Here is a 25,638-nt window from a genome sequence, read left to right as displayed (position 1 = left end):
CATCAGATAAAGGGCTAGTATCCAAGATCTATAAAGAACTTATTAAATTCAACAACCTAGAAACAAACAATCCAATCATGAAATGGGCAAAAGACATGAACAGAAATTTCACAGAGGAAGACATAGACATGGCCAACATGCACATGAGAAAATGCTCCACATCACTGGCCATCAAGGAAATACAAATAAAAACCACAATGAGATACCACCTCACACCAGTGAGAATGGGGGAAAATTAACAAGACAGGAAACAACAAATGTTGGAGAGGATGTGGAGAAAGGGCAACCCTCTTGCACTGTTGGTGGGAATGTGAACTGGTATAGCCACTCTGGAAAACTATGTGGAGGTTCCTCAAAGAGTTAAAAATAAAGAGTTAAAAATAAATCTGCCCTATGACCCAGGAATTGTACTGCTGGGGATTTAACTTAAAGATACTGATGCAGTGAAACGCCAGAACACCTGCACCCCAATGTTTATAGCAGCAATGTCCACAATAGCCAAACTGTGGAAAGTACCTCGGTGTCCATTGAAAGATGCATGGATAAAGAAGATGTGGTGTATGTATACAATGGAATACTACTCAGCCATTAGAAATGACAAATACCCACTATTTGCTTCGATGTGGTTGGAACTGGAGGGTATTAATGCTGAGTGAAATGAGTCAATCGGAGAAGGACAAACATTATATGTTCTCATTCATTTGGGGAATATAAAAAATAGTGAAAGGGGAAAGGAGAGAAAATGAGTGAAAATATCAGTGAGGATGACAGAACATGAGAGACTCCTAACTCTGGGAAACAAACAAGGGGTAGTGGAAAGGGAGGTGGGCGGGGTTTGGGGTGACTGGGTGATGGGCACTGAGGGGAGCACTTTTGGGATGAGCACAGGGTGATATGCTATATGTTTGCAAATTGAACTCCAATTTAAAAAAAAAGAAAGTGCAAAAGCATTAATAGTTGAAAATAAAAAGATGAAAATCATAGACATGAAGGACTCAGTTCCTAAAGCAAAAATTGGGAGAAATGGAACAGCAGTGATAAATGTGCAATAAAATGAAGATTTTATTTAATCAAGGAACAAAACCCTTGAAATCGATAAAACAAAATGATTTATTTTGTACCAGGAAAAATTAGTTTCTGGAAGTTGACATCTTAAAATATCCTGGTTTCATTCTTGAATTTCAAGGAAAAAGAAAGCAAATAGATGAATTTAGAAGATTCCCTACAACCTCCAATTACAGAAATGGAAGGCTGGTTTATTCATACCGACTCTAATTATTAAAACCATTTTCTTAGAAACATCAAAGAATTCAAAGGATATCAAGAATGAGATGCCAAGACAAACTCTAGAAGAAAGCAGATATATAGAAAAGTAAACAGCCACAAAGCTGCTTCCCACCCACCTCCACCCCACCTCCAGAACACCTGCTGATCCAGATAAGATGGAACTGCAATTTAGATAACATAAAGAGGCATGGAGTAGATAAGTCAAAGTTCAGACTCCACCAGACCTGAGGAACCATACAGGAGATAAGCACATTAAACTAAAACTCTGAAGTAAGTAAACACACCTTCTTAACCACAACCCACATGCAGGGAACTTGAGAGGGTGGGATTTCATGCTGAACAAAACAGAGGGGGGAAAATAGAATAAGAAAAACCTATCTCTTAAAAATGGTAACCAAAAATGATCTCTTGCATAGATTTTCAGCCCTAACTCACATCAGTGGGGTGGTCCAGGAAACCTCAAGCAGTAAATTTAAAGTGGTTCTGCACTGTTATGCCTCTGGGGATCTGACAGCCACAAATGCAAATCTTAACTAGAGGAGAAAACTTTACCCTATGCCCTAGGGAATCCTCACAAATAATTTTTCAAGGACGATTGGTAGTACATAATCAAAAATAAGCAAGCCCACAAGGAAACATGATACCATGAGTGAAAATAGAAATACAAATAGCCAGCAAAAAGAGATCCACAAAAATGTCACATATTGGAATAATCAAATGGAGATTATATAACAAATAGACCTGCAAAGTTTAAAGAAATAAGGTCAAGTTTGTAAATATCTGAAAGGAATTGGAAATTATATAACCTACAAGATATGAAAAAAATGAAAATAGAATATCTAATTTTAATACCTCAACTGTATGCATTTAGCAACAGATTGAACAAAGCTAAAGAGAGAATTACTAAACTAGAAAACAGACCATAATAAATCACCCAAAATGTAGCATAGAGAGAAAGAGAAATATAGAAAATAAAAAAGGAGTGGAGACAAATAGAAGATAGAGATGAGCAATGATTAATTTGATTGGAGAAGGAGAGAAGAGTTGTGTAATAAAGACAGTATTTGAAGAAATACATGACTGATAACATTCCGGGAATGATGAAAGATACCAATCCACATATCCAAAGATACCATAATAATCAATAGGCATGGATAAAATAGTTCCAAACCCAAATAACATGACAGGAATTAATATCTGGAAAAATACAAAGAATTCTAACAATCCTATAAGAATCTGAAAATTGATATTAAAAAGAAGCCCAGGGATCCCTGGGTGGCGCAGTGGTTTAGCGCCTGCCTTTGGCCCAGGGCGCGATCCTGGAGACCCGGGATCGAATCCCACATCGGGCTCCCGGTGCATGGAGCCTGCTTCTCCCTCTGCCTGTGTCTCTGCCTCTCTCTCTTTCTCTCTGTGTGACTATCATAAATAAATAAAAATTAAAAAAAAAAAAAAGAAGCCCAAAAGGAAAATGAGCAAAGGAGATAAAACAGGTAATTCATAGAGGAAGAAACTTTGAATGGCCAGTATACATATAAAAAGATAGTCAACTCGGTAGTAATCAGTGAAATGCAAATTAAAATAATGAGATACAAGTCTCATTATTCACCAAATTAACAATAATTTTAAAAGTTTGACAAAATCAAATGTTGAAAAGATTTCGGGGAAGTCAAAATTCTTATACACTACTGATGGAAGTAGGAATTAGTACAGCCACTTTGGTGGATAATTTGACAGTATAGTAACTCAAAATGCTCAGACCTTATAGCCTCAAAATTCCTATTTTAGAACTTTCTCCTTTAAAAAAATCATCAGGGAAGCCCAGGTGGCTCAGTGGTTTAGCACCACCTTCAGCCCAGGGCCTGATCCTAGAGACACAGAATTGAGTCCCATATCAGGCTCCCTGCATGGAGCCTGCTTCTCCCTCTGCCTGTGTCTCTGCCTCTCTCTCTCTCTCTCTCTGTCTCTCTCTCTCTCTCTCTCTCTCTCTCATAAATAAATAAATAAATAAATAAATAAATAAATAAATAAATAAATAAATAAATAAAATCTTCAAAAAATGAACAAAATAAAAAATCATTGGTGCATGAGACATTTACAAGCATATTAACTGCAATGTTATTCATAAAAATGAAAAGCTGAAAGGAAACTACATGCTCATCAACAGAGGAATGTGACTGTTTATGTAGCATTCCATTTGATGAAATATTGTGCAACAATTGAAAGAAACTGACAAGATCTCATTTTTCAATATGAATAGATATAGAAGTATAGTGTTGAATAAAGAAGTAATTCAGCTGGAAGTATAGGGTTGAATAAAGAAGTAATTCAGAGGCATCAGACTTCCAACAGTCTGGGGCTGGGGTTTTAGCAGAGAAGAAAACAGGTAAAGGAGTAGAGAAAAAGGGGATTTTAGCTTTACCTGTTGTATTTATAGTTTTCAAAACTGGATGCCTATCTATTTTGTAATAGTGTAATTAAAAACTAAATTTCTTAAAGTTTATGATAAAAATTAGTAAGCTGGACAACAGAATATTCTTGCAACAGAGTTTTCATCAACTGTTAAATTTAAATTCAAAGTGCAATCTTTTGCAATGTCATAAAACTTAAGTCTGTTATTCATATCAGTTAGAGTGTATTACTCTGTGCCCAAGGTCTTTAACTCAGCCTTGGTTAAAATAATAGTTGTAATGATAGCAATGTGTTTCAACATTATTTAAGAAGAAACTTTGAGTTAACATGAGTGCTTTTAAAAATGCAAAGCATTGGGTTAGCCACTACTCTTTGTTCTAGCCAGATAATTAAGGAGTTTAGATAATATTTATATACCAGTTACCATAAAATTTAAAATAAAACTATACTTATTTCATATCATGTTTTCTTAAAGTTAAATTTCTACTTAAGTTTACAGAACAAGTGTTCCCATAATACTCAAAGGTCTGTTTTAATAATTTCAAGGACTATTGACTTTTAAGATGTTGAAAATATAAAGTCTTGTTATAGGAAACTACATTTTTTATAATGTTGGTCCTAGAGAATGGTCTTTGTTCACATGAAACTGTAAACCATGTTTGTCATGGTTTGTGTTTGCTTTCTATGTTTACAACAGTCCAACACTCCCCCTGACCTTCTCCCCACTCCAGTCTTGTTACAATTAACTCACCCAGAGTGGATGGCTATTTTTGCAGTATGAAAAAGTATATTGAAGACTTTTTTTCTTGCAAAACTTATTTTGGCAAGTAAGTTAAGTGATTCAAACAGATGATTTTGAAGGTACAAAGTAGAATCTTATTCCATTGCACATGATTCATCAGGAACTTAAAAAGTTATAAATGGAACATCATAAACACAGCAATTCTGCTTTTCCCTTTACAATAATAAGTTCCTGACTGAGAAAGATTTAAACAGAAAAATAAAAGCATAAAAATGTACTAAAAGAAAGCATGAGGTTTAAAAAGAAAATCAATTGAAAAAAAAAAAAAAAAAAAAAAAAAAAAAAAAAAAAAAAAAAAAAAAAAAAAAAAAAAAAAAAAAAAAGAAAATCAATTGAGTAAGGGAAGTCTGACTAAAACTATAAAAAATTGATGAATTAAACTATATGTTAATAAAAAAAGTCTAAATTGTCTAAAGAAATGAAGACAAAGTACAAACAACAAACTGGAAGAAAACATTCACAACACATATTACAAAAGGGCTAAGTTCATAAAATGTATAATGTATTTCATGAACATGTAAAACAAAAATCAGCGAGAAAAGTGAGCAAAGATCATGAGTGGATAAAAAAGAAAAAAGTACAGAAGAAAATACAAATTAATTTTTTTAAATAAAATGAAAAACTACAATGAGCTATTCATTTTCACTTATCAAATGAGACAAAAACTTTAAGTTTGATAAAAGGAGAAACAGGCATTCATATGTTTAGGTGGGAATTTCACATAGTCACCATAATGTTTTGCATATGTTGAGAGTTCATTTGAGGACACACATGTAACATCATTGTTACCATTTTGCCTTTTTTTTTTTTAGTACAAAAAATAATCATTTTTTTAACTTCTATGTTATTGTAACTGTTACAAAACATCAAATAATCACATTGTACTACTGAAATGATGAAAGATCTTCAAAATACAATGAAGCCAAACAAACATCCCATATGTATTGTGCAAATAACTATCAAGTAGTCAGGAATGATCAATTAGCCCTAATGTAATCCATGCAGTCAACCATAATAACGTCACATGAGAAGTGGGTATAATGTCAATGGCTATCAGGGGTACAGTGTTTATGAGAATATGAAAAAAAAATCTATATAGCATTTGAGATTTCTATATTCCCTTAGGGATAACTGAAAGTAAAGTAGCATTGAAAGGCATTAGGAAAAAAAATTTCCAGAACTACTCTCCATTCATTACAGCTATTTAAAATTTCCTACACTGAGGCAAAATGTAAACTTTAAGACTGTTTCATTCCTATTGAAGAGAAGCCTAAGAAAGAATCTTGACTGTACAAATGAATACTCATGATAAGATTTTCTTTACAGCATGGTTGTAAAGAATAGAAATGGAACTGATTTTCCCTGTGTCTCAGCATTCTTCAAGCATCCAAGGAGCTTAGAGCCAACTCTTTTAAACATGGTTTGACTTAAAAAAAAAAAAAGGGATCTGTGAGAGCCACTGAGAGTGTGTTAAAATTTTAAATGTATATAATTGTCATTCCTATGTTCTACTCCTAGTAATATCACTCAGATATATTCAAATAATGTGCAAAGAAATATGTACAGACAATTCATTGTAGCACTACTCTTTGTAACAAAAATCTGGAAACAATCTAAATTCCCATCAACTGGCACTGAGGGAGGCACTTGGCGGGATGGGCACTGGGTGTTATGCTATATGTTGGCAAATTGAACACCAATTAAAAAAATTTTTTTAAATAAATAAATAAAATAAATTCCCATCAACTGCTCAAATAGATCATGGTGCATCTCTAGGATGAAATGTCAAATACAATCATGAAATAATATTCAAGACATCTTGTCATGCAGAAAGGCAAGATATAGAGCAGTGTGTAAAATATGACTGTGGGTTTGTTTTTAGACTGTACATGTGAGAATAGGTACACATGATATGATAGGAAACAAAAAACTGACGACAGTGGTAAGACTGTGGGGCAGACATAGGAGGGAGACTTACTTCTGATTGTATACTCACTGATGCCTTTTGATTTTTTTGTGTGTGTGTCTGTTAAGTACACATATTACCTGCTTTAAAATGAATGAATGAAAGTTTGCGGGGAGGGGAGAACATGTAAGTACATTTTGGTGCTTGACTAAACTATGCAATTTGGGTATGACATAATTTTCTAGAGAGATTCACTAAGGAATACCTACAGAAACATAACAAAACTTTGGAGACTAAGCAGCATGGTAACTAGGGATCTTAGCATGCAAACCTGAATAAATGAGCACACAAATGTTGTCAGGATAGTGGTCAAATTTTACAAATCTGGAGCTGCAGCTACATTTCTCTTCTGTGGGGCTGAGTGTAAGTTCTGGGGAGCTGACGTTGGTTGCAGTGGAGGGGGAAGAGCAGATCTAGGGCTGGAATCACCTCCCTACACAGAGATCCATGGAGACATCCATTATCCCAATTGCTCTTCAGTCATCAGTTCACAAAGCTGTCCTCTTTCCTACTTAAACAGATGCTTCAGGGTCTTCAGTTCTCTTTGCTTCCTTCATACCATGCTGAGAATAGAACAGGATTCTTTTTCCTCCTGGTTGCATGACTCTCTGTGAGTCTCACATGGCTTTATCCTCTTGGGTACGAAAGGTATGACATCCAGCTCATCTCCCATCCCATCCCTAAGCTTCCTCTAAGGTCTGACACCTTCCCAGCTGTCAGCCTGGACAACAGAGAGCAGGACCCCTCCCTCTGAGAAGCCCTAGACTCTCTGCTTTCATCAATACCCCTCAGTACAACATCTCTTCCTCTCAGCCCTGAGGGATCTTTCTTGGCTGGTAAAACAAGAAGCAGCCCCATTCTTTCTCATTGTTTCTCAAAAATATTTTATCTATACCCTGAATCTTCTAACTTCACCTAAGTTCTGGTTTTTAAGAACACATGTCTTTTTTCTAACATGTTACATCACTTACCTGAGGAAAGCATCCCAGGGCCAACTTTCCTCCTGACAAGCAAAGCTCCAATGCCTTTAGTATTCTTATTAATCTGTGAAATCCAAACATGTAACACCTCTAACTTAAAGTAATCTGGTCTCACAACCATTGTGGTCTCTGCCCTTCCTTTCTATGGGGAGCCAGCAAGACAGTGGTTCCTATGGACCCTGTAGTCAGATACCTAGGTTCAAATTTTCACCTTCTGATTATTGGCTATGTGACTTTGGGCAAGTCATTCTACCTCTCCATGTTATCAGTTTCCTCATCAGTAAAATGGAGATGATGACAGTAACCTACCTCACAGGGTTGTTGTGAAGACCTGGTAAGTTTCTTAGTGAGTCCCTACTATACAGTATGGGTTCAATGTTAGCCACTATTGTTATTAGCAATAATAGCAGTATTGATTTATATAATCATTATTACTATAGTCTTCCCATGTCCTCTCACAAAACATCTCTGGCTGTCCATTGCACAATATAGCGCATTATAGCAAATTTTCATCTCTAAATGAATTTTCAAAATACTATTTGAAAGAGACATGACATGGGGTTCAAGATAAAAGCTAATGTCCTGGGTGGTTTTAGAAAAGATATAGATAGAAGGCAAAAGACACTCTCTTACTCACTTTTGCCTTCTAGTCAGTGAAAGCTCCCTGTCTCCAAAGTAGACGACATCATGGGAAGGGGGTAGACATATCCTACTATTTACCTGCTCACCTACATATTCCTCCTCAGGGTCAATTCCGCAATTCAATTATTGGAAATTCATCCCAGTATAGGCCAATCTTTGGCTGATAAACCAGAGGTTTGTACTTCATAACTTCATATTTCTTCTAGTGCCTTCATTAATATTTTAAAGGGGAATTGGTAGATGAGTCCCCTCTACCCCAGTTATGAGGATGTATAGGGCAATAATAGTTATAACCTGAAATTTTTCAGGAAAGCACCAGACACCTATAAAATTAGTTACCGCTCAACATCCTTTCCCACATAATACACTAACATCTACCCTCATGGAAATTCAGACTCCTTAACATTTGACAACACAAAGCAAATAGATTGAAAAGGGAAATTTAGGGGCACCTGGGTGGCTCAGTCAATTAAGCATCTGCCTTTTGGCTCAGGTCATGATCGCAGGGTCCTGGGATCCAGCCTGCATGGGGCTCCCTGCTTAGTGGAGAGTGGGCTTCTTCTTCTTCCTCTGCCCCTCCCCCCTCATATTCTCATATGCTCTCTCTCTCTCTTTTTCTCTCTCTCCCTCTCTCAAATAAATACATAAAAAATCTTTGAAAAAAAGAAAAGGGAAATTTAGATCTTACAAAATGAAAAAACAAAGTAGGCACCTAAAAGAGGATAATCTGAATATAAAAATATGAAACAAAGCTGTTGGGAAAAGTAATTAAGCCCTTGAAATTATTTGAAAAAAAAAAAAGACTCTACATGATAACTCTAAAAAAAATTAAAACATGAAGATAAAAATGTCATATCCTACTATCATACCATTTGTCAGAAAATGTATGCCAAAAATACATTTTGTTCATTTCTTGTTTTAAGTAAATATGTAGTTAAGAAGCTATATTTTGTAATGTGAAGTAAAATAAACTTGTTTTAGTGATTGTATTTCTTTTTCAAACTAATGATCTAATTTTAAAAAATTTTATTATTTATCTTAAAATTTTGTCACCATTTAAAATGATTCCTTTTAAAAGCAGTCTTTTTCTCTCATACGCATTTCGCACTTATTAGGACCTATCTGTGTAACAAAAGTGGAACCAGAGAACTTTCAAACTCAAACCTTAAGTTCCTATTCCTTGTTCTCAGTTAAGAAACCCACACAAGTAAGAGTCTTTGTTATTTTTCCAAACCCCAGGAAACAGTGCATAGAGAGAATTAGGTACAATGTGTTCACTTATGAACAATGTGCTCAATTTTATGATTTTAAGTTATAAGGATGGCCTCAAAGCCATAATATTTAGAAGAAACACTAGATCTAGCATCATAAAGCTATTTTCCATTATAATAGTTGATACTATATATAGCTCAAATATATCTACCTTAAATTTATACATTTGAAAAACCTAACACAGATGACAGGATTAGGGTTCACTACAGCTTTCTGACTACAGTTAAGCCTACAGCAGAAATAAAGATTCTTCCCACCCCCACCCCCACCCCCCCACACACACCATCTCCATTAACATGAAAAAAAAAAAAACTAAACAAATCCAGATCAGTTGCTTTGATTAAAACCATAAATTCAGACTGTACTTTGCAGGATAGTTTTTTTGGGCTAACTATACCTCTGGGGGCCAAATATCCACCATGTGTCATTGATTCAGATCTTTTCCTGTGGTCGACAAAGAAAAAGGTTCAACATGAAAACAAAAATCAGCTCAACCTTTCTCAAGTCCTGAAGAAAAGCAGGGCAAGTTTGTTCTCAGAGCAAGTCACTTTTTAGATCTGAAAACAACCAGACTCCATGGTTTCTGGCCTGGTTCATTCTTCTAGATTTCACCATCTAAAATCAAACACTTTTGCTGAAAACACCTTCTTCAGGATTCAATACCAATTAAACTAAAGCACAACAGCAGAGAAGGAATTAAGATTGGCTCCAATGTTATTGTCTAAACATCCATGACTAATATAGTTGAGGGTCATGAGTGAGACTAGAATAAAAAATATAAGGCAAATGTGTTAAATCTTGGATCCAAGGGTAGAATTTGAGAGTTTCATGACCATGGGTGGGAGAAAAAAAATTGTATCTTTTCTTCTTCACTATACTCTAACTTGATTATTTCCCTTGAGTATAAATAGAGGTAATAAATCAAAGCAATATTAGCAGCATTTATAACTTTGTCACCAAAAGAAATCACAAATATTTTCAGGTTTTTTTTAATTTAAATTCAATAGCCAACACATAGTACATACTTAGTTTCCGATGTAGTGTTTGATAATTCATCAGTTGCATATAACACCCAATGCTCATCACATCACATTGCCCTCCTCAATGCCCCACAAATATTTTCATATCACATTATAGTTACTACAGATATCTAAAAATATCATTTACACATATCACTACTTTAAAATTATGGTGATAGCTAACTGGTTGCTATCTTCCTGCCCAAAACACTCAGCATGCCATACAGGTAACCAACTATTGAACAACTATTGTGCATTTCTATCATTTGTCCACCATATTCTCATGTATCCTCACTTTAAAATAATATACTCACAGAATATTTGCTGAAATTGGATGCATAATTATTTTCTCCTATACTTCAAAAATAAGCACTCTAAAGGAATTTTACAGTCAAAGAAGGATTACAAGACAAAACTTTTAAATTTGGTAAATGTTAATAAGCTTTCTCTGACACTGTGAGCCAAGGTAGAACTCCTAGAGCAACTCCATTCCCTAACGACCACCCAACATATTAGATAAAACATGGACAGTAAATTATTTCATCAATACAGAAATACATGAAATCCCCATCCACCCATCCTCAGTTGTGCTCAATACCAGATATCTTGATTCAATGCTCCCAAACTACCAGGTCTCATATTAAACCATGGCCTCCTTTTTAAAAGAGTCAGTGAACAGCAGGAAGAATTTTGAGGCTCAATTTAAGAATTTTGAGGCTCATCTCAAAGAATTCATTGGCATTCTGTGAAGGACTGCTTTCCCACCTAATGTCATTTACTGGTTTTTCCTCACAACACAATGCACATGTTCTTTTTACTCAGTAAAAGCTTTTCATTCATTGATCTCTGATAAATGCTCCTGAACCCTTCTTTTCATGCCTTTTCCTGCCCTCCCTTTTAATCAACCTTAGGAGTGTGACTTGGGAAGTTCTCAACTTGCTATAACAAATTTTCTCATTTTTATGATTTTTTTCATTTCTTCTCTTTTTACTATTAAAACAGTATATATTTTTTATTAAAACATTGGATAATATAATAAAACCACCCATATTTTTACTACCCTAACACAACCAGTATATTTTTCTGTGTATAGGGTTTTTTTTAAATATGCTACATATAAAATTTTGTATTTTGCTTCTTAAACTTAACACTCTATCACATAGTTTTTCACATGTGAAATTCTTCTAAATTTTCTTTTATTAGTAAGAGGATAATCATCAAATGAATATACTACAGTATCCTTAACCACTCCTTCATTGTTTACCATTTCTTATCATAATAAGCAAGGCTGCCATGAACACTTCTATATGATTCTGTATCTCTGGATCTTGGTTTACATTATAGTTTAGCCTAATAATTCTATATCTGGGAACTAATTTCATTTCTTATTTGTACCTCTTCACCTTATCAGAAACCTCTCTAGGCTATACTGTTTCAATTGCTCATTCCCGTAGCATATACTGACTACATAAAATATGCCTCAAGGATTTTACAGTCAGAGGAGAAATACAAAACAAAACTTACTTGGCAAAACACTGTGATGAGTGCTACAACAGAAGATTATTCAAAGTGCTATGGAAATACAGAGAATGAAGAGATTGGCTCTGCTGGGGGAGGTCATATTTGGTTCACAGAGAAGATAATCCTAGAGTTAGATGTTACAGAAAGTGGCTTTTTAAAAAAAATAAAATGTACTGTAATCAATTATATAATAAAAACAATTTCTGTGCTAACAAAGACATGCCTAAGGTTGAAAGGGCTCTGAATTCAGAGACAGAGAGAGGTTGAGACAGACAGGGAGAGAGATAGTGAGGAAGAGACAGAGAGAAGGTAGCCCTACATAAGAAAAAAACTTAGTCAATTTATAATTAAAGAGAGTAGGTAGAAGTTAGTGTTAATAGTGATTTACCTCTCCTGAAACCTTACTAAAATAACTTAAAAGTTTAAGATAGGTAGTCACAGGCATAAAGAAAATAGCAGAGGAATTGAAAGCCACACAAATTTGGAAACGAGAAAGCAGAAACACAAGTAGAACTGAGCAATGGCCCAAAGAAAGCTGAAAGTAAACTGGCCATAAAGGAACCCCAGACCCAGACTAATTTGGGCCGCAGAATCCAAAGCAGCCTCAGTAAGTTGAATCCTCATGTATTCCAGAAAGTGTGTAGTTAGAACTAAATATGGGTGAACTGAATAAAAAGTCCAAAGATGAAGCAGTAGGATTCCTGGACCACCATCTCATACTACCAGCTAGTGACCACTCTTCCCCTACCTTGACAGAAGACTAAGGCTTTCTTCTCTTACATACTTAACCAAGTGGATCCTGGAGTTAGAAACACATGGTTCATTGAGAATTGGAGTAAGATGGATACTAAAACAAACAAACAAACAAAAAAAAAGGTAGGGGGAGAATATTAGAAAGAATATACAAGTGGTGGTATTTGGGAGCCCCCATTTTTAACTTGCTTCCCAGAATACTGTTAGCCAGGCTTTTACAACTGTCAGGCAATGGGTTAAAGAACTTTTCTCTGGAGAAATTGGATCACTGAAAAAATATATACATGTGTATTTTACATATGTGTATGTGTGTGTCTTCTCCCAAAGAAATGGCCTATTTCTATCACCCAGCCATGAAGCACATCATTTAAAACACACGCAGAGATACAGAGCTCTTAAATATGGTGGAACTACCAAGCTTAACAGATGTTTGAGGAAAGACTATAACCCTAAAGAGAAAAAGCAAACCAAAAGGCAGAAGAAGAAATTTGGAGGAAAAGAGGCAATACTAGAAGCAGAAGAAAACCTCCAAAATATAATTAATATCTTCCATAAGATAAGATAATGTATCCTTGAACAAACACAAGATGATGAAAAAAAATTTTAGAAATTAAAAATATGGTAGGATAAATGAAAAGAGGGTTAGAAGATAAACTTGAAGAAATCTCCTAGGAAGTAGACCAAAAGATAAGGTTCCTTCCAATATTTTCAATTTAAGTCTTTTTTCTGTTCAATCAACCTTTTTAATGTTAAAAGTCCTATTACATCTTATTTATACATCTGATATAATATATTAAAATTCTGATCATACTTTTTTATATATTATGCAATTTGTTTCTGACAGAGTAATGAAAGTAGACATATTTCTGTTCTCCACAAAGATTTCTCTTACGTTATACTATAATTACTATATTTTCACACAAACGAAGGGTGTAAACAAAATTTTGTATATTTGTGATTCCTAAATAATTCACAGCCTTCATTATGTTTTCTCTATTGTCAGTAACAGCCTAAGATAACTAAAATGAAATGAATAATTTTTCAGGAAAACACAAATTGATAAAACTAATTCAAGAATAAGTAAAATGAAAATCTTAACAGACCAATAGTTATACAATAAATTGGAAAAAGTGAATATATACCTGGTGATATGCTGAGCTCTGGAGAGTGGATCGTATGTAACACTTCTGTGTTCAGTGACATCACATTGGTAGCTTGAAATGTCCCATGATGGAAATATTTACATCACAGAAATTGGCAAACACTACAAATCAGGGCTTTTTCTTTTCAGAGACCCAGTTGTTGAACATTTAACAGAATATTCCTGGAATACCCCTCCATCTAAAGTAGCTCAGATCCAGTGGTTTCCAACTAATGTTCTATCAAATACTCAAGGACAAAGAATTACTCTATATTCTTTACTATCTGTATTTACATTCCTTTCCTCATAATCTTTATATTCTTAATTTTACAAAGTCCCCAAACTTTGTCTCCAATTCTCCCTCCACCCCCACCCCCTATTCTGATCGGAATCCACCCCAGTCAGGCTTTCATCCACACTACTCCAATAGAACTTCTGGTGTCAAAGTCATTATGACTCCAGTGTTTGATAAATACAATAATCTGTTCATATTCTTACCTTACTTGACTGATCAGCACTGGGTAGCACAGTGGAAGATCATCTCTTCCTTAAAACATATTCTTCACTTGACTTCTGGGTCACAACACTCTACTAGTTTTACTCCTACCCATTTGATGTTTCTGAATTTGTTGATTATTCCTCATCTCCCTGATATTTTAAAGTTGCCCAGAGGCTCAGTCCTTTTATCTCCTCTCAATCGAAACTAACTTTTTAGATCTCATCCACTTCAAAACATTATATACAGTATATAATGTATATATAATTTATACATATAATTTATATGTATATATACAGTATATAATGTACAATTATGTATATGTATGTGTGTACAGTATATATGTATTATTATAATGTATAGCTATATATATTATATACTGTATATTTATAATGAAATCATTGGTATTATATTCATCCTCCATAATAACTCAAAAATTGAACAAAAATAATTATACAATATATACAAATATTAAGTCATTATGTTGCATATCAGAAATTAACATAATGTTCTATGTCAGTTATACCTCAATAAAAAAAAGTTGAACAAAAATACATGAAGAAATTGCTTTAGGCATTGGACAAAAACAATACGGGTGTTATTCTTGAGAGGAAAAACAAAGCATGAGGTGAACTTCATATTCTTCCTGGCTTTCTGCCTGGAAGCATTTTACAAATAGTAGCACAGACAGCAGATCACAAACAGCAGAAACCTTGCTGAGTAGAGAAAGCAAAGTGAAATTTGTAAGGAAATGTACCACAGCTGTGAATAGCCCCATATATCTACATAAAGATCCCTTTTAGTCTCTGGATAAATACTAAGTTATGTATGCACAAAGCAAGATTCCAAGAGGCTTATAGGGAACAACTATTCAAAAGCCATGAGATTAATGAAGATTCCAAAGCCCTCATAATACTGAGAGATGTTTGTGTTTTGACAAGCCCAATGAAGATACTTGGCTGAATACCCAAGCATTCAGTTGGGACCCTAGAAAGACTTCTGTAGACCTTCTCATTTCATTGTATGAGATTAACATGACCCTAATACCAAAAGTAGACAAGAATCTAGCAAAAACAAGATTATAGACCCTTATCCCTCATGAATAATCTCAATATTCTTTAACAAAATATTAATATATCAAGTCTAAACATATATTTATATAATAAATATATTATATATACTCTCATTGATAAATATATATTAATATATTATAAATATATATAAATAAATATATATTAATGAGAGTTACCTAAACTATTTCATGGTATTGCTGCTCAGAAACCATTTCATTTAGCAACCAGTGTCTAAAAGAGACATTAGTCCCCTCATTGCAAGCACATATCCCAGATAATAGCCCAGAGAGTCACAAAGAAATATAAGTTCATCATATGAGTTCCCCAACAACCCTTGTGACCAGCAGTCTCCTCAGCCTCTCAGGGTCTTCTTTGCATGCCCCTTGGATAGGACCTTCATGGAGCTTATCAAAACCCCATAAAAATTTGGTTTGAATTAAATAATCCACCCTTAGTCTGGGAATCCCAATGCACTCCCACCATGGACCCTGATAAATGCATATGCCCCAGGTCCTGCCTCATTCTTTGCCTACACCTTGCCTTGATCTCCCTATATGGTCCCTTGAGGCATACTGTATACTTGCTTCAGGGCCTATGAGTAATAAACTTTCTATTTCAATTCCTCTTGTGGTCTTTTGTGGAACCATGGCTCACCATCCAGCACCCTGTACTCCCCTTAGCAAATGTTAAATTAACAAAATAATAACAAGGATAATACCTCATGACCAAGTGGGGTTTATTTCAGGAATGCAAAGTTGATTGAGCATTGAAAAATAAATCATTACAATTCATCCCATTAACATAATAAAATGATTACTTTAATTAAAAAAGTTGCCTCAATAAAAAAAGCAGAAAAAGCACTTGACAAAATTAATACTTTTTCTTACTAAAAACCCTCAGCAGAATAGTAATAGAAGGAAACTCCTTTTATTTTTTCCTTATATTTATAATAGTCTTCCTACTTTAGCCTTTGTACCCTTAGAGTCTGTTCTCAATAGAAAAAAAAAAAAGCTATCTTATTAATTAGATTAATTTCATTCTTTTGTCCAAAACACTCTATGGCTTCAAATTTTCTTCTACATTTTACTTGAATTGGAAATATATTAACTTGGTTATGTATATCATAATCTCTAAAGCAAGCACTAAAAAAATACAAAGAGATATAGAAAACAAGACAATAAATTTAAATGAATCACAAAAAAAAAGAAAAGGAAAAGGAAATAAAGGAACAAAATCAGAGAGGACAAGCCAAAAAAAAAAAAAAAAAAAAGAAAGAAAAAGAAAAGAAAAAAAGTAAAATACAGACTTAAATGCAACCATCAAAAAAAAAAAAAGAAAAAGCAACCATCAATAATTACATTAATGGTAAATGATCCACATACCAATTAAAAGACAGTGATCATTAGATGGGAAAATAAAAATATTTTTAGTAGATCCAACTACACATGGTCTACAAAAAAATTTAACAGCAAAACAATATGTGTTATTATTATAATCAAGAACAAGTAAAATATGTCTACTAATTAACATTATTGTGGAAAAGTTTGACAATGCAACTGGGTAAGAAAGCAAATTAAGATGTACAAATATTTTTAAAAAGAAGAAAAACTAATATTGTTTGCAGATGGCATCATTGTCTATGCATAAAACTCAAAAAAATAATCTGCAAAGCAACTAGGATTTATAAGAAAGATTAGTAGAGTAGTATCACAAAATAAATAAAGCTCAATATTTTCCTACATTACAGCAACAATGAATTAGAAAATAAATTACATTCTTAATAGTAAAACAATACGTATTACCTAAGAGTTAAACTCATGAGAAATGTGCAGAATCTCTGTGAAGAAAACCACAATATTGTTATTGAAGGACATAAAGGAAACGTGTCTAAATGGAGAACTATATCATGTTACTAGTGAAGAAGACTTAATACTATCAAGATGTCAATTCTTCCCAAATAAATAAATAAACTCAGTGCAATCCCAGTGGGTTTGGGGATATATTTTTGGAAACTCAACAAATGATTCCAAAGTTCATCGAGAAGAATAATACATGAATTAAGAGATTTTGAAAATTATAATAATCATAGAATTTTTGACCTGCTAGAAAAAAATATATTAGAATGTAAAATGATAATTAAATTATTGTAGTACTGCCATAAAAACAAGCAAATAATGGAATAAAATTTAGAGTTTAGAACTATTTCTGTATGAGCATGTGATTAATGTGTAAAGAATGGTTTCTTACCTCAATTGGAAAGATAATTTAATCTGTAAATAGTGAAGGAGTGTATGACTAATAATTGTGGGGAAATAAGCCAGATTATATATTTTACTATATTTAAAACAAATTCCAGGATTATTAGAGCTTTAAGTAAAAAAAAAAAAAGATCTATAGCACTAAAGGTATATATTTATGAATAGATTATTTTAGTGTGGTAAGGCAAATAGCACTTAAGGTACACAGGAAAATATTACACTTACTATAAAAATGCATTTCATTTGGTAGAAGATTACATTAAAATTAAAACAGGCAAATGATTAAGAAAAATATATGCAACATACTGTTAAGGAAAAGCTCATATCAATCCACAGAAGGTGGACAAAGTCATCAGAAGAAAACAAAAATCACTAACAGATAGTAATGGAAAATTCTCAAAAAAAAAAAAGATTAAAAAAAAGTATTTGACACTTAATACTTAAAAGTACAATTTAAGAGGCATAGCATATCACAGTATCAAATGGACAAAGCTCCACCTATATAAGTAAGAATAGGAAAATAAAAAATCTTATATGTTAATGTAGGATTATAGGTTTGTATAACTTTTTTTTTCCAGTAATCTCTACACCCAACATGGGGCTTGAATATACAATCCAGAGATCAAGAGTTTCATGTTCAGCCAGGCACCCTCATATAACTTTTTTGAGAAAACATATTGGAATTCTTGAAATTTTGTTAATATACCACTTAAATTGATCCTAACAAAATAATAATATATTTCACTAAATGGGTTATTCACTGTACCAACTTACAAAATTCCAGAGAAAATATGCCTCTACCCAGTTTTCTTGAAGAAATAAAATCACAATAACAATAAAAAGAGAGAGAAAAATGATCTTTGATAAAGCTAGGAGACACCTGTAACCCTGAACTATAATATTTGAGGAAGAGCTGCCAGATGCCGGGAAATGCTTAAAATGACATCTATGGCTAATGATCTCAAACAAAATCAGGCAGACCCCAGTTATTCAAGTATGTGGCAAAACCACAAGTTTTGCCTGAAACAATGGGAACAGGATGCTTGGGCCTTTAAAGAGAGCTTCCCTGGACCCCACAGAATAGGCAGAGGAGGTGGGACTAAACAAGGAAACACACATTTTTGAGAAAATGTGTCATTGTGGAAGGGTGAAGGAAATGGATCTTGAATTATGACCAGTCCAGAAATTGCTGATTTATTTGAACTAGACAGAAATGAAGGTTGAAAGAGTTCACACACACACACACACACCACTGAGTCATAAAGAGCTTTGCTGTGAACCAAAGAAAGTTACTGCTTCCCTGGAACACTGCTCTAGTCTCTCCCCTGAAGGAACCTCTCACAAGTAACTGAAAGAATTCACCTCATTCACAAAAGTAAAAAGCAAAAAAGAACCAGCCAAGTATCTATGCAAAGTTACTTTCAGGAAAAGGAAGAAAAATGTGAGAAAAACAAGTGGCAGGTGATGAATACACACCAGAAAAATATGGCCACTGCTCAGATAAAAATCATGACCAAATATATTGTCATGAATAAGAGCACCTAATGAATCAACGAGCTCAAAGCAGAGAACTGGAGGAGATGAAACATGAGCTGGCAGACTTAAGAAATAAACAGAGGAAAAACAAATAAAACCATCCAAGAAATCAAGGCCACATGGAGCAGCACAAACAGCCATCACTGAAATTACAACAAGGAACAGAAGAACACTATTGAGAAAAGCAAGCAAAATAATAGATATAAATTATAGACTAAACCAGTCACAAAAACAACACAAAACAAAGAAAGAAAATAATTTAGAGATATAATTTTGAAAAACTGAGAGTTAAACCTGTAAGTTGAAATAGCAGTTCAGACAAAAGCAATAGCAACAACAATAAAATAAAACCAATGCAATGAGATCAGAACACTAAAACCTACCCTAGTGATAGTACTGAACTATAAAGATGAAAAAAGCAAAAACAAAGAACTTTGGGCATCAAGGCAAAATGAGTAAGCCACCTACAAGTTTGAGGTAGATCCCCTGTTTCCTCTAAATCCCCTCTTATTTCTGGCCACCCACGTAGGCAATACTTTTCCCACCTTTCTTTGCAATTACTTAGGGTGGTCACATAAGTATATTCTGGACAACCAGGTATGTACTATAGTGAAGTGTGCAATGTCATCTGCAATTTAAAGAAAAGCTGCTTTCTCTGAATTTTGTCTCTTTTTTTCTCCTTCTGCAAGCTGGAATGTGGGTGTGTCAGGGTTCCACCTCCAATTTGAGGTGAAACACTAGTAAACATGCCAAGCATTTAGTTAGGGATCCCAAAAGATTACTTCTTATGATCAAACGGGAAGTGGATTAGCCTTCACGTACACTGGAGTCCATCTTTGAACCAGCTCAACCCCACACTAGACTGAAATGAACTTCCTGTCAGAAGCGACTATAAATCTTCTCTGAAGAAAAGGACAGCTTTCAGACCTTCAAATTATCTTGAAAAAATTTCAATATTTGTCGTTGGATCAAAAATTACAAAGAATAAAAGGAAATAGAAACAAATAGAAGCAATTGCTTCTCAGCCTTTTGGCTTAAAATCAAGTATAGAAACAAATAGCTGAATACCAAGAGGAAAAGATTCAGAGCTACTATTTGAACAAGGAATATCCAGAATTCTGATCTAGATGTACTATACCAGTTTTCAAAAGGGCCTCAAAGATATCCAATAGATTTGAAAGTAGACTAACCACTGGTTGAAAAGCCTGACCATCATTAAAGGAAGACAATAAAATAAAGACATTCAACAATGTAAAACACATGATGAATAGTATTTAACATAAAATTACTCAGCATGCCATGAAGCAGAAAAATGTGACCCATAAACAAAAGACAAAGTACTAAAAAGTACTAAAACACACATAATCAAAAATGACACTGATAAAAAAACGACAATGATGATGAAACCAGCAAACAAGAGTGTTATGACAGCTATTGTAACTATGTTTAAGTATTTAAAGCAAAACACACACAGTAAGAAAGTAACTGTATGAGATCTAGAGATAATGTCAAAGATAGGAGCAAAGTTATCATAAATAAATTGCTAAAAATTGATGATAAAGAAAAAAATCTTAAAAGGGCCCAGAAAAAAAAAATACATGATGAACAGAGGGTCAAAAATAAAACTAACTGAAGACTTATCATAAACTACGCAAGCTAGAAGACGGTGAAATTACATCTTTAAACTACTAAAAAACAAAAACAAAGCGAAACAAAACAAAAAAAACTTGTTAATCTAGAATTCTACATTCAGTAAATATATCCTCCAAAATAAAAGTGAAATAAATATATTTTAATTAAAGACATCTTCAAAATGTTGAGAGAATTTATCACTAGGATGTCTGTATTAAAATAATATTAAATGTTTTTAAGGAGAAGAAAAATACCATCAGATGGTAAGTTGGATCTACACAAAAGAACAGAGTACAAAAATGACAAAGATGTGGATAAATGTAAAACTTTACCTAATTTTTAAAATTTCTTTAAAAGATACTGGTCCATTTAAGTCAAAAAGTATAATAATGTATTGTGGAATTTAGAGTATGCATGTAACACAATAATACTATATGCTACTGTAGCATGTATATAACACAATACTATTGTTTAAAATCATATAGGAGCACATGGGGTGCTCAGTCAGGTAAGCATCTGACTTCGGCTTAGGTCATGATCACAGGGTCCTGGGATTGAGCCCCTCATCGTTGGGCGTTGCACTCAGTAGGGAGACTGCTTGAGATAGTCTCTCTCCCTCTTCCTTCTGTCCTCCCCCCACCCCACATTCTCTCTTTCTCAATAAATAAATAAATCTTTTTAAATAATCAATATAAGGAGGAGGCATTTAAGGGAGTAAGACTCCTGAAGAGGTGGAAAAGATAGGATAAAACACACTGGCAAAGGATAAAATTGAACAAGAGATGGGATATTGAAACAAAAAGGAAAATATAACAAATGGGTACAAAGGAACGTTGTAGAAGCTAAAAGTTAAGGAATCTCTCACTGGATCATTTTTTGCATAGCAGATTTTTTTTAAACCAAAGTTATGGTTCCCAATGAGTCTTTTTTTTTTTTTTTAAAGATTTTATTTACTCATGAGAGACACAGAGAGAGAGGCAGAGACACAGGCAGAGGGAGAAGCAGGGTCCCTGCAGGGAGCACAATGAAGGACTCGATCCCAAGACCCCAGGATCACACCAGGAGCTGGAGGCAGATGCTCAACCGCTGAGCCACCCAGGCATCCCATTCCCAAAGAGTCTTAAGCGATTAGGCGTATCTGTGAATGGAAGAGGGAGAAAGAACTCCTGGAGGATTCCCCAGTAGTGTTGAGAACACAGTTAGATTAGATACCATGAAGCTGAGGGGACTCTATATGGTTTCCTCCATGAGTACATAATGTGCTACAGGTCAGAGGAGGACTGGAGTGATTGGAAATAGTTTGGTACTGGCCTTTTTTAGGATCAACAGGACAAAAGAATAGGAAGTAACACTACCAAAGGTAATAGAGAAAGACAAACTGAAGGAGTAGATTGCAGCATACATGATAAATGCAGGGAGAAAAAGGGAGTTGAGTCAAAAGTGAGCTAATATATTGGGACAGAATTAATTGGAAAAGGAGCAAAAGAACTGATATAGTCAAAAATGCATTGAGAGTTGGGAGACACAGAAAACACAGCCTCCTCTAATATCTGCAGGTAATTGGCAAGCATAGAAATGAACCTGCTTATAAATTTAAGGGTAATATGAAATGCCCAATATTGCAAATGTTCTTTGGCCTCCATGGGCAACCATTGTGAATTTGTGAGAATTGCGATTCTCCAGAATCACAAATTGGAATGTGAAAGAAAAGGTGGCACTGGCTTAGGAGCCTATTTTTGGGTGGTGATAAAATGTGTAAGAGAATAAAACTATTTGCTAACATTTGGTAAAACTGTTGCTTGTGATAACTTGGAAGGCAGATCATGCATTAAATGAACCTGTGGTCCTAGAAAAAAAGATTGGCAAATGGAAAGACAGTAGCATGACTTAGTCACCCTAGGTGTGTTTGGCAAGTGTTATGGGTTAAGTTGTGTCCCCCTCCCACCACCAAAAAAGATTTATCGGAGTTCTAACCCCACTACCTCAGAATGTGACTTTATATTGGAGATACAGATAATCAAGTTAAAATGAGGCCATTTGGCTGAACTCTAATCCAACATGATCACATCAACATAAAAAAGGAAAATTCAGGCAAAGAGACACACAGGGAAATACAATATGAAGGGGAAGGCAAAGACTAGGTAATGCATACTGAAGCTAAGGTCACCAAAGATGGCCAGCTAACCACCAGAAGATAGGAAAGTGGCATGGAACAGTTGTCCCTCACAGCCCTTAGAAAGGACCAATGCTCCTGACATTTTGATCTTGAGCTTCTGGCCTCTGGATCTGAGAAACAGTACACTTTTGTTTATTTAAGTCACTCAGCTTGTAATACTTTATTACCTCAGCCCTAACAAATTAGTACAGCAAAGTATTACAAAAAAAGAGACGAGCTCAGAAAAGAATTGACCACTCTCCCTCTTTGCAGATGACATGATACTGTACATAGAAAAAAAAAAAAAAGAATTGACCAATGTGCAAATAGGAATCAAAAGGGATAAGTCTGGGAACTGGGGGACTTGATTAGAGAAAGCAACTGATTTTTCCATCCCAAATAACATACAGTTGAGCAACAGATGCTGATAAAAAACAAAACAAAACAAAACAAGCCTTAAGGCAAGAGTCAAATCAAGGGTATGGCCATCACATTCATTGTTAAATTTTCTGAATGGGTTAAGATGTCCCAAGGCCAGGATTTAATACCAACAAATCTTTTCAGTTGTATGAAATACAATTTACAAAAAATAAATTTAGAGCATGGATCTCCATCCTCTGAAAAATGGACAGTTGGCTCAAAGAATGCTTAGCTCTCCTCACACCCATAACCTAGATTTGAAGGACAGGTATCTAAATCTTCAACAAATGGGTAATTTGGTTAATGATACCAACAAGAAAGGGTAGTATTTTTATACATACTATAAGCTTCAAGGAAGGTATTTTTATCCAAGGAATTAAAATGATTACGACTAAGTTGCATGAGACAGTCTGGTGGGTTTTTTTTTAATATTTTATTTATTCATTCATGAGAGACACAGAGAGAGAGAAAGGCAGAGAGACACAGGCAGAGGGAGAAGCAGGCTCCATGCAGGGAGCCTGACGTGGGACTCCATCCCAGGTCTCCAAGGATCACGCCCTGGGCTGAAGGCAGTGCTAAACAGCTAAGCCACTGGGGCTGCCCCAGTCTCTCTGTTTTATTCACAGTTGTATTCTCAGCACCTAACCCAGAGCACCAAGACCAGTAAATGCTCAACAAAATATTTGCTGATTGCAAGAATAAATGATGAAAGGGAAGCCAGAAGAATGCTTGTTTTTTCAATGCTTATTCCTCCTGGTCCCAAGAGGCTGAAAGAGGGGAAAATGAGAAATCCACTTAAGCAGCATTCTCTCTTTTTTTTTAATTTATTTTTTTATTGGAGTTCAATTTGCCAACATATAGCATAACACCCAGTGCTCATCCCACCAAGTGCCCCCCTCAGTGCCCATCACCCAGTCACCCCAAATCCCTGCCCACCTCCCCTGCCACTACCCCTTGCATATTTCCCAGAGTTAGGTGTCTCTCATGTTTTGTCACCCTTACTGATATTTTCAATCATTTTCTCTCCTTTCCCTTTATTCCCTTTCACTCATTTGTATATTCCCGAAATGAATGAGACCATATAATGTTTGTCCTTTTCCGAAAGACTTACTTCACTCAGCATAATACCTTCCAGGTCCATCCACATTGAAGCAAATGGTGGGTATTTGTCGTTTCTAATGGCGGAGTAATATTCCATTGTATACATAAACCACATCTTCTTTATCCATTCATCTTTCGATGGACACCGAGGCCCCTTCCACAGTTTGGCTATTGTGGACATTGCTGCTATAAACATCCGGGTGCAGGTGTCCCGGCGTTTCCCTGCATCTGTATCTTTGGGGTAAATCCCCAGCAGTGCAATTCCTGGATCATAGGGCAGATCTATTTTTAACTCTTTGAGAAACCTCCACACAGTTTTCCAGAGTGGCTACACCAGTTCACATTCCCACCAACAGTGCAAGAGGGTTGCCCTTTCTCCACATCCTCTCCAACATTTGTTGTTTCCTGTCTTGTTAATTTTCACCATTCTCACTGGTGTAAGGTGGTATCTCATCGTGGTTTTGATTTGTATTTCCGTGAGGGCCAGGATGCGGAGCATTTTCTCATGCGCTTGTTGGCCATGTCTATGTCTTCCTCTGTGAAATTTCTGTTCATGTCTTTTGCCTATTTCATGATTGGATTGTTTGTTTCTTGGCTGTTGAGTTTAATAAGTTCTTTATAGATCTTGGATACTAGCCCTTTATCTGATGGGTCATTTGCAAATATCTTCTCCAATTCTGTAGGTTGTCTTTTAGTTTTGTTGACTGTTTCTTTGGCTGTGCAGAAGATTTTAATCTTGATGAAGTCCTAATACTTCATTTTTGCTTTTGTTTCTCTTGCCTTCATGGATGTATCTTGCAAGAAGTTCCTGTGGCCAAGTTCAAAAAGGGTGTTGCCTGTGTTCTCCTCTAGAATTTTGATGGATTCTTGTCTCACATTCAGATTTTTTCATCCATTTTGAGTTTATCTTTGTGTATGGTGTAAGAGAATGGTCTAGTTTCATTCTTCTGCATGTGGATGTCCAATTTTCCCAGCACCATTTATTGAAGAGACTGTCTTTTTTCCAGTGGATAGTCTTTCCTGCTTTGCTGAATATTAGTTGGCCATAGAGTTGAGGGGCCATTTCTGGATTCTTTATTCTGTTCCATTGATCTATGTGTCTGTTTTTGTGCCAGTACCACACTGTCTTGATGACCACAGCTTTGTAGTACAACCTGAAATCCGGCATTGTG

At 34.9% G+C, this 25,638-nt stretch overlaps 1 long non-coding RNA gene across 11 annotated transcripts in view; it reads right to left on the bottom strand.

The window, feature by feature from the left end:
* The window catches only part of LOC111090065, a 118,878-nt gene extending 104,721 nt beyond the window's left edge, over positions 1-14,157 (bottom strand). For 7 of the 11 annotated variants that reach the window (XR_005370703.1, XR_005370709.1, XR_005370701.1 and 4 more), the window contains exon 1: positions 13,797-14,157. This is a non-coding gene — a long non-coding RNA (uncharacterized LOC111090065). Of the gene's footprint in view, positions 1-7,438; positions 7,512-11,904; positions 12,014-12,649; positions 12,751-13,796 lie in introns of those variants that run through there. The other 4 variants (XR_005370704.1, XR_005370714.1, XR_005370708.1 and 1 more) reach the window with 3 other exon arrangements.
* Positions 14,158-25,638: the final 11,481 nt, after the last annotated feature.

The sequence above is a fragment of the Canis lupus genome, chromosome 15, assembly GCF_011100685.1.
Source record: "Canis lupus familiaris isolate Mischka breed German Shepherd chromosome 15, alternate assembly UU_Cfam_GSD_1.0, whole genome shotgun sequence".
NCBI lineage: Eukaryota > Metazoa > Chordata > Mammalia > Carnivora > Canidae > Canis > Canis lupus.
Note: the sequence above shows the minus strand (reverse complement) of the source record. Positions and strands in the feature narration are given on the sequence as shown.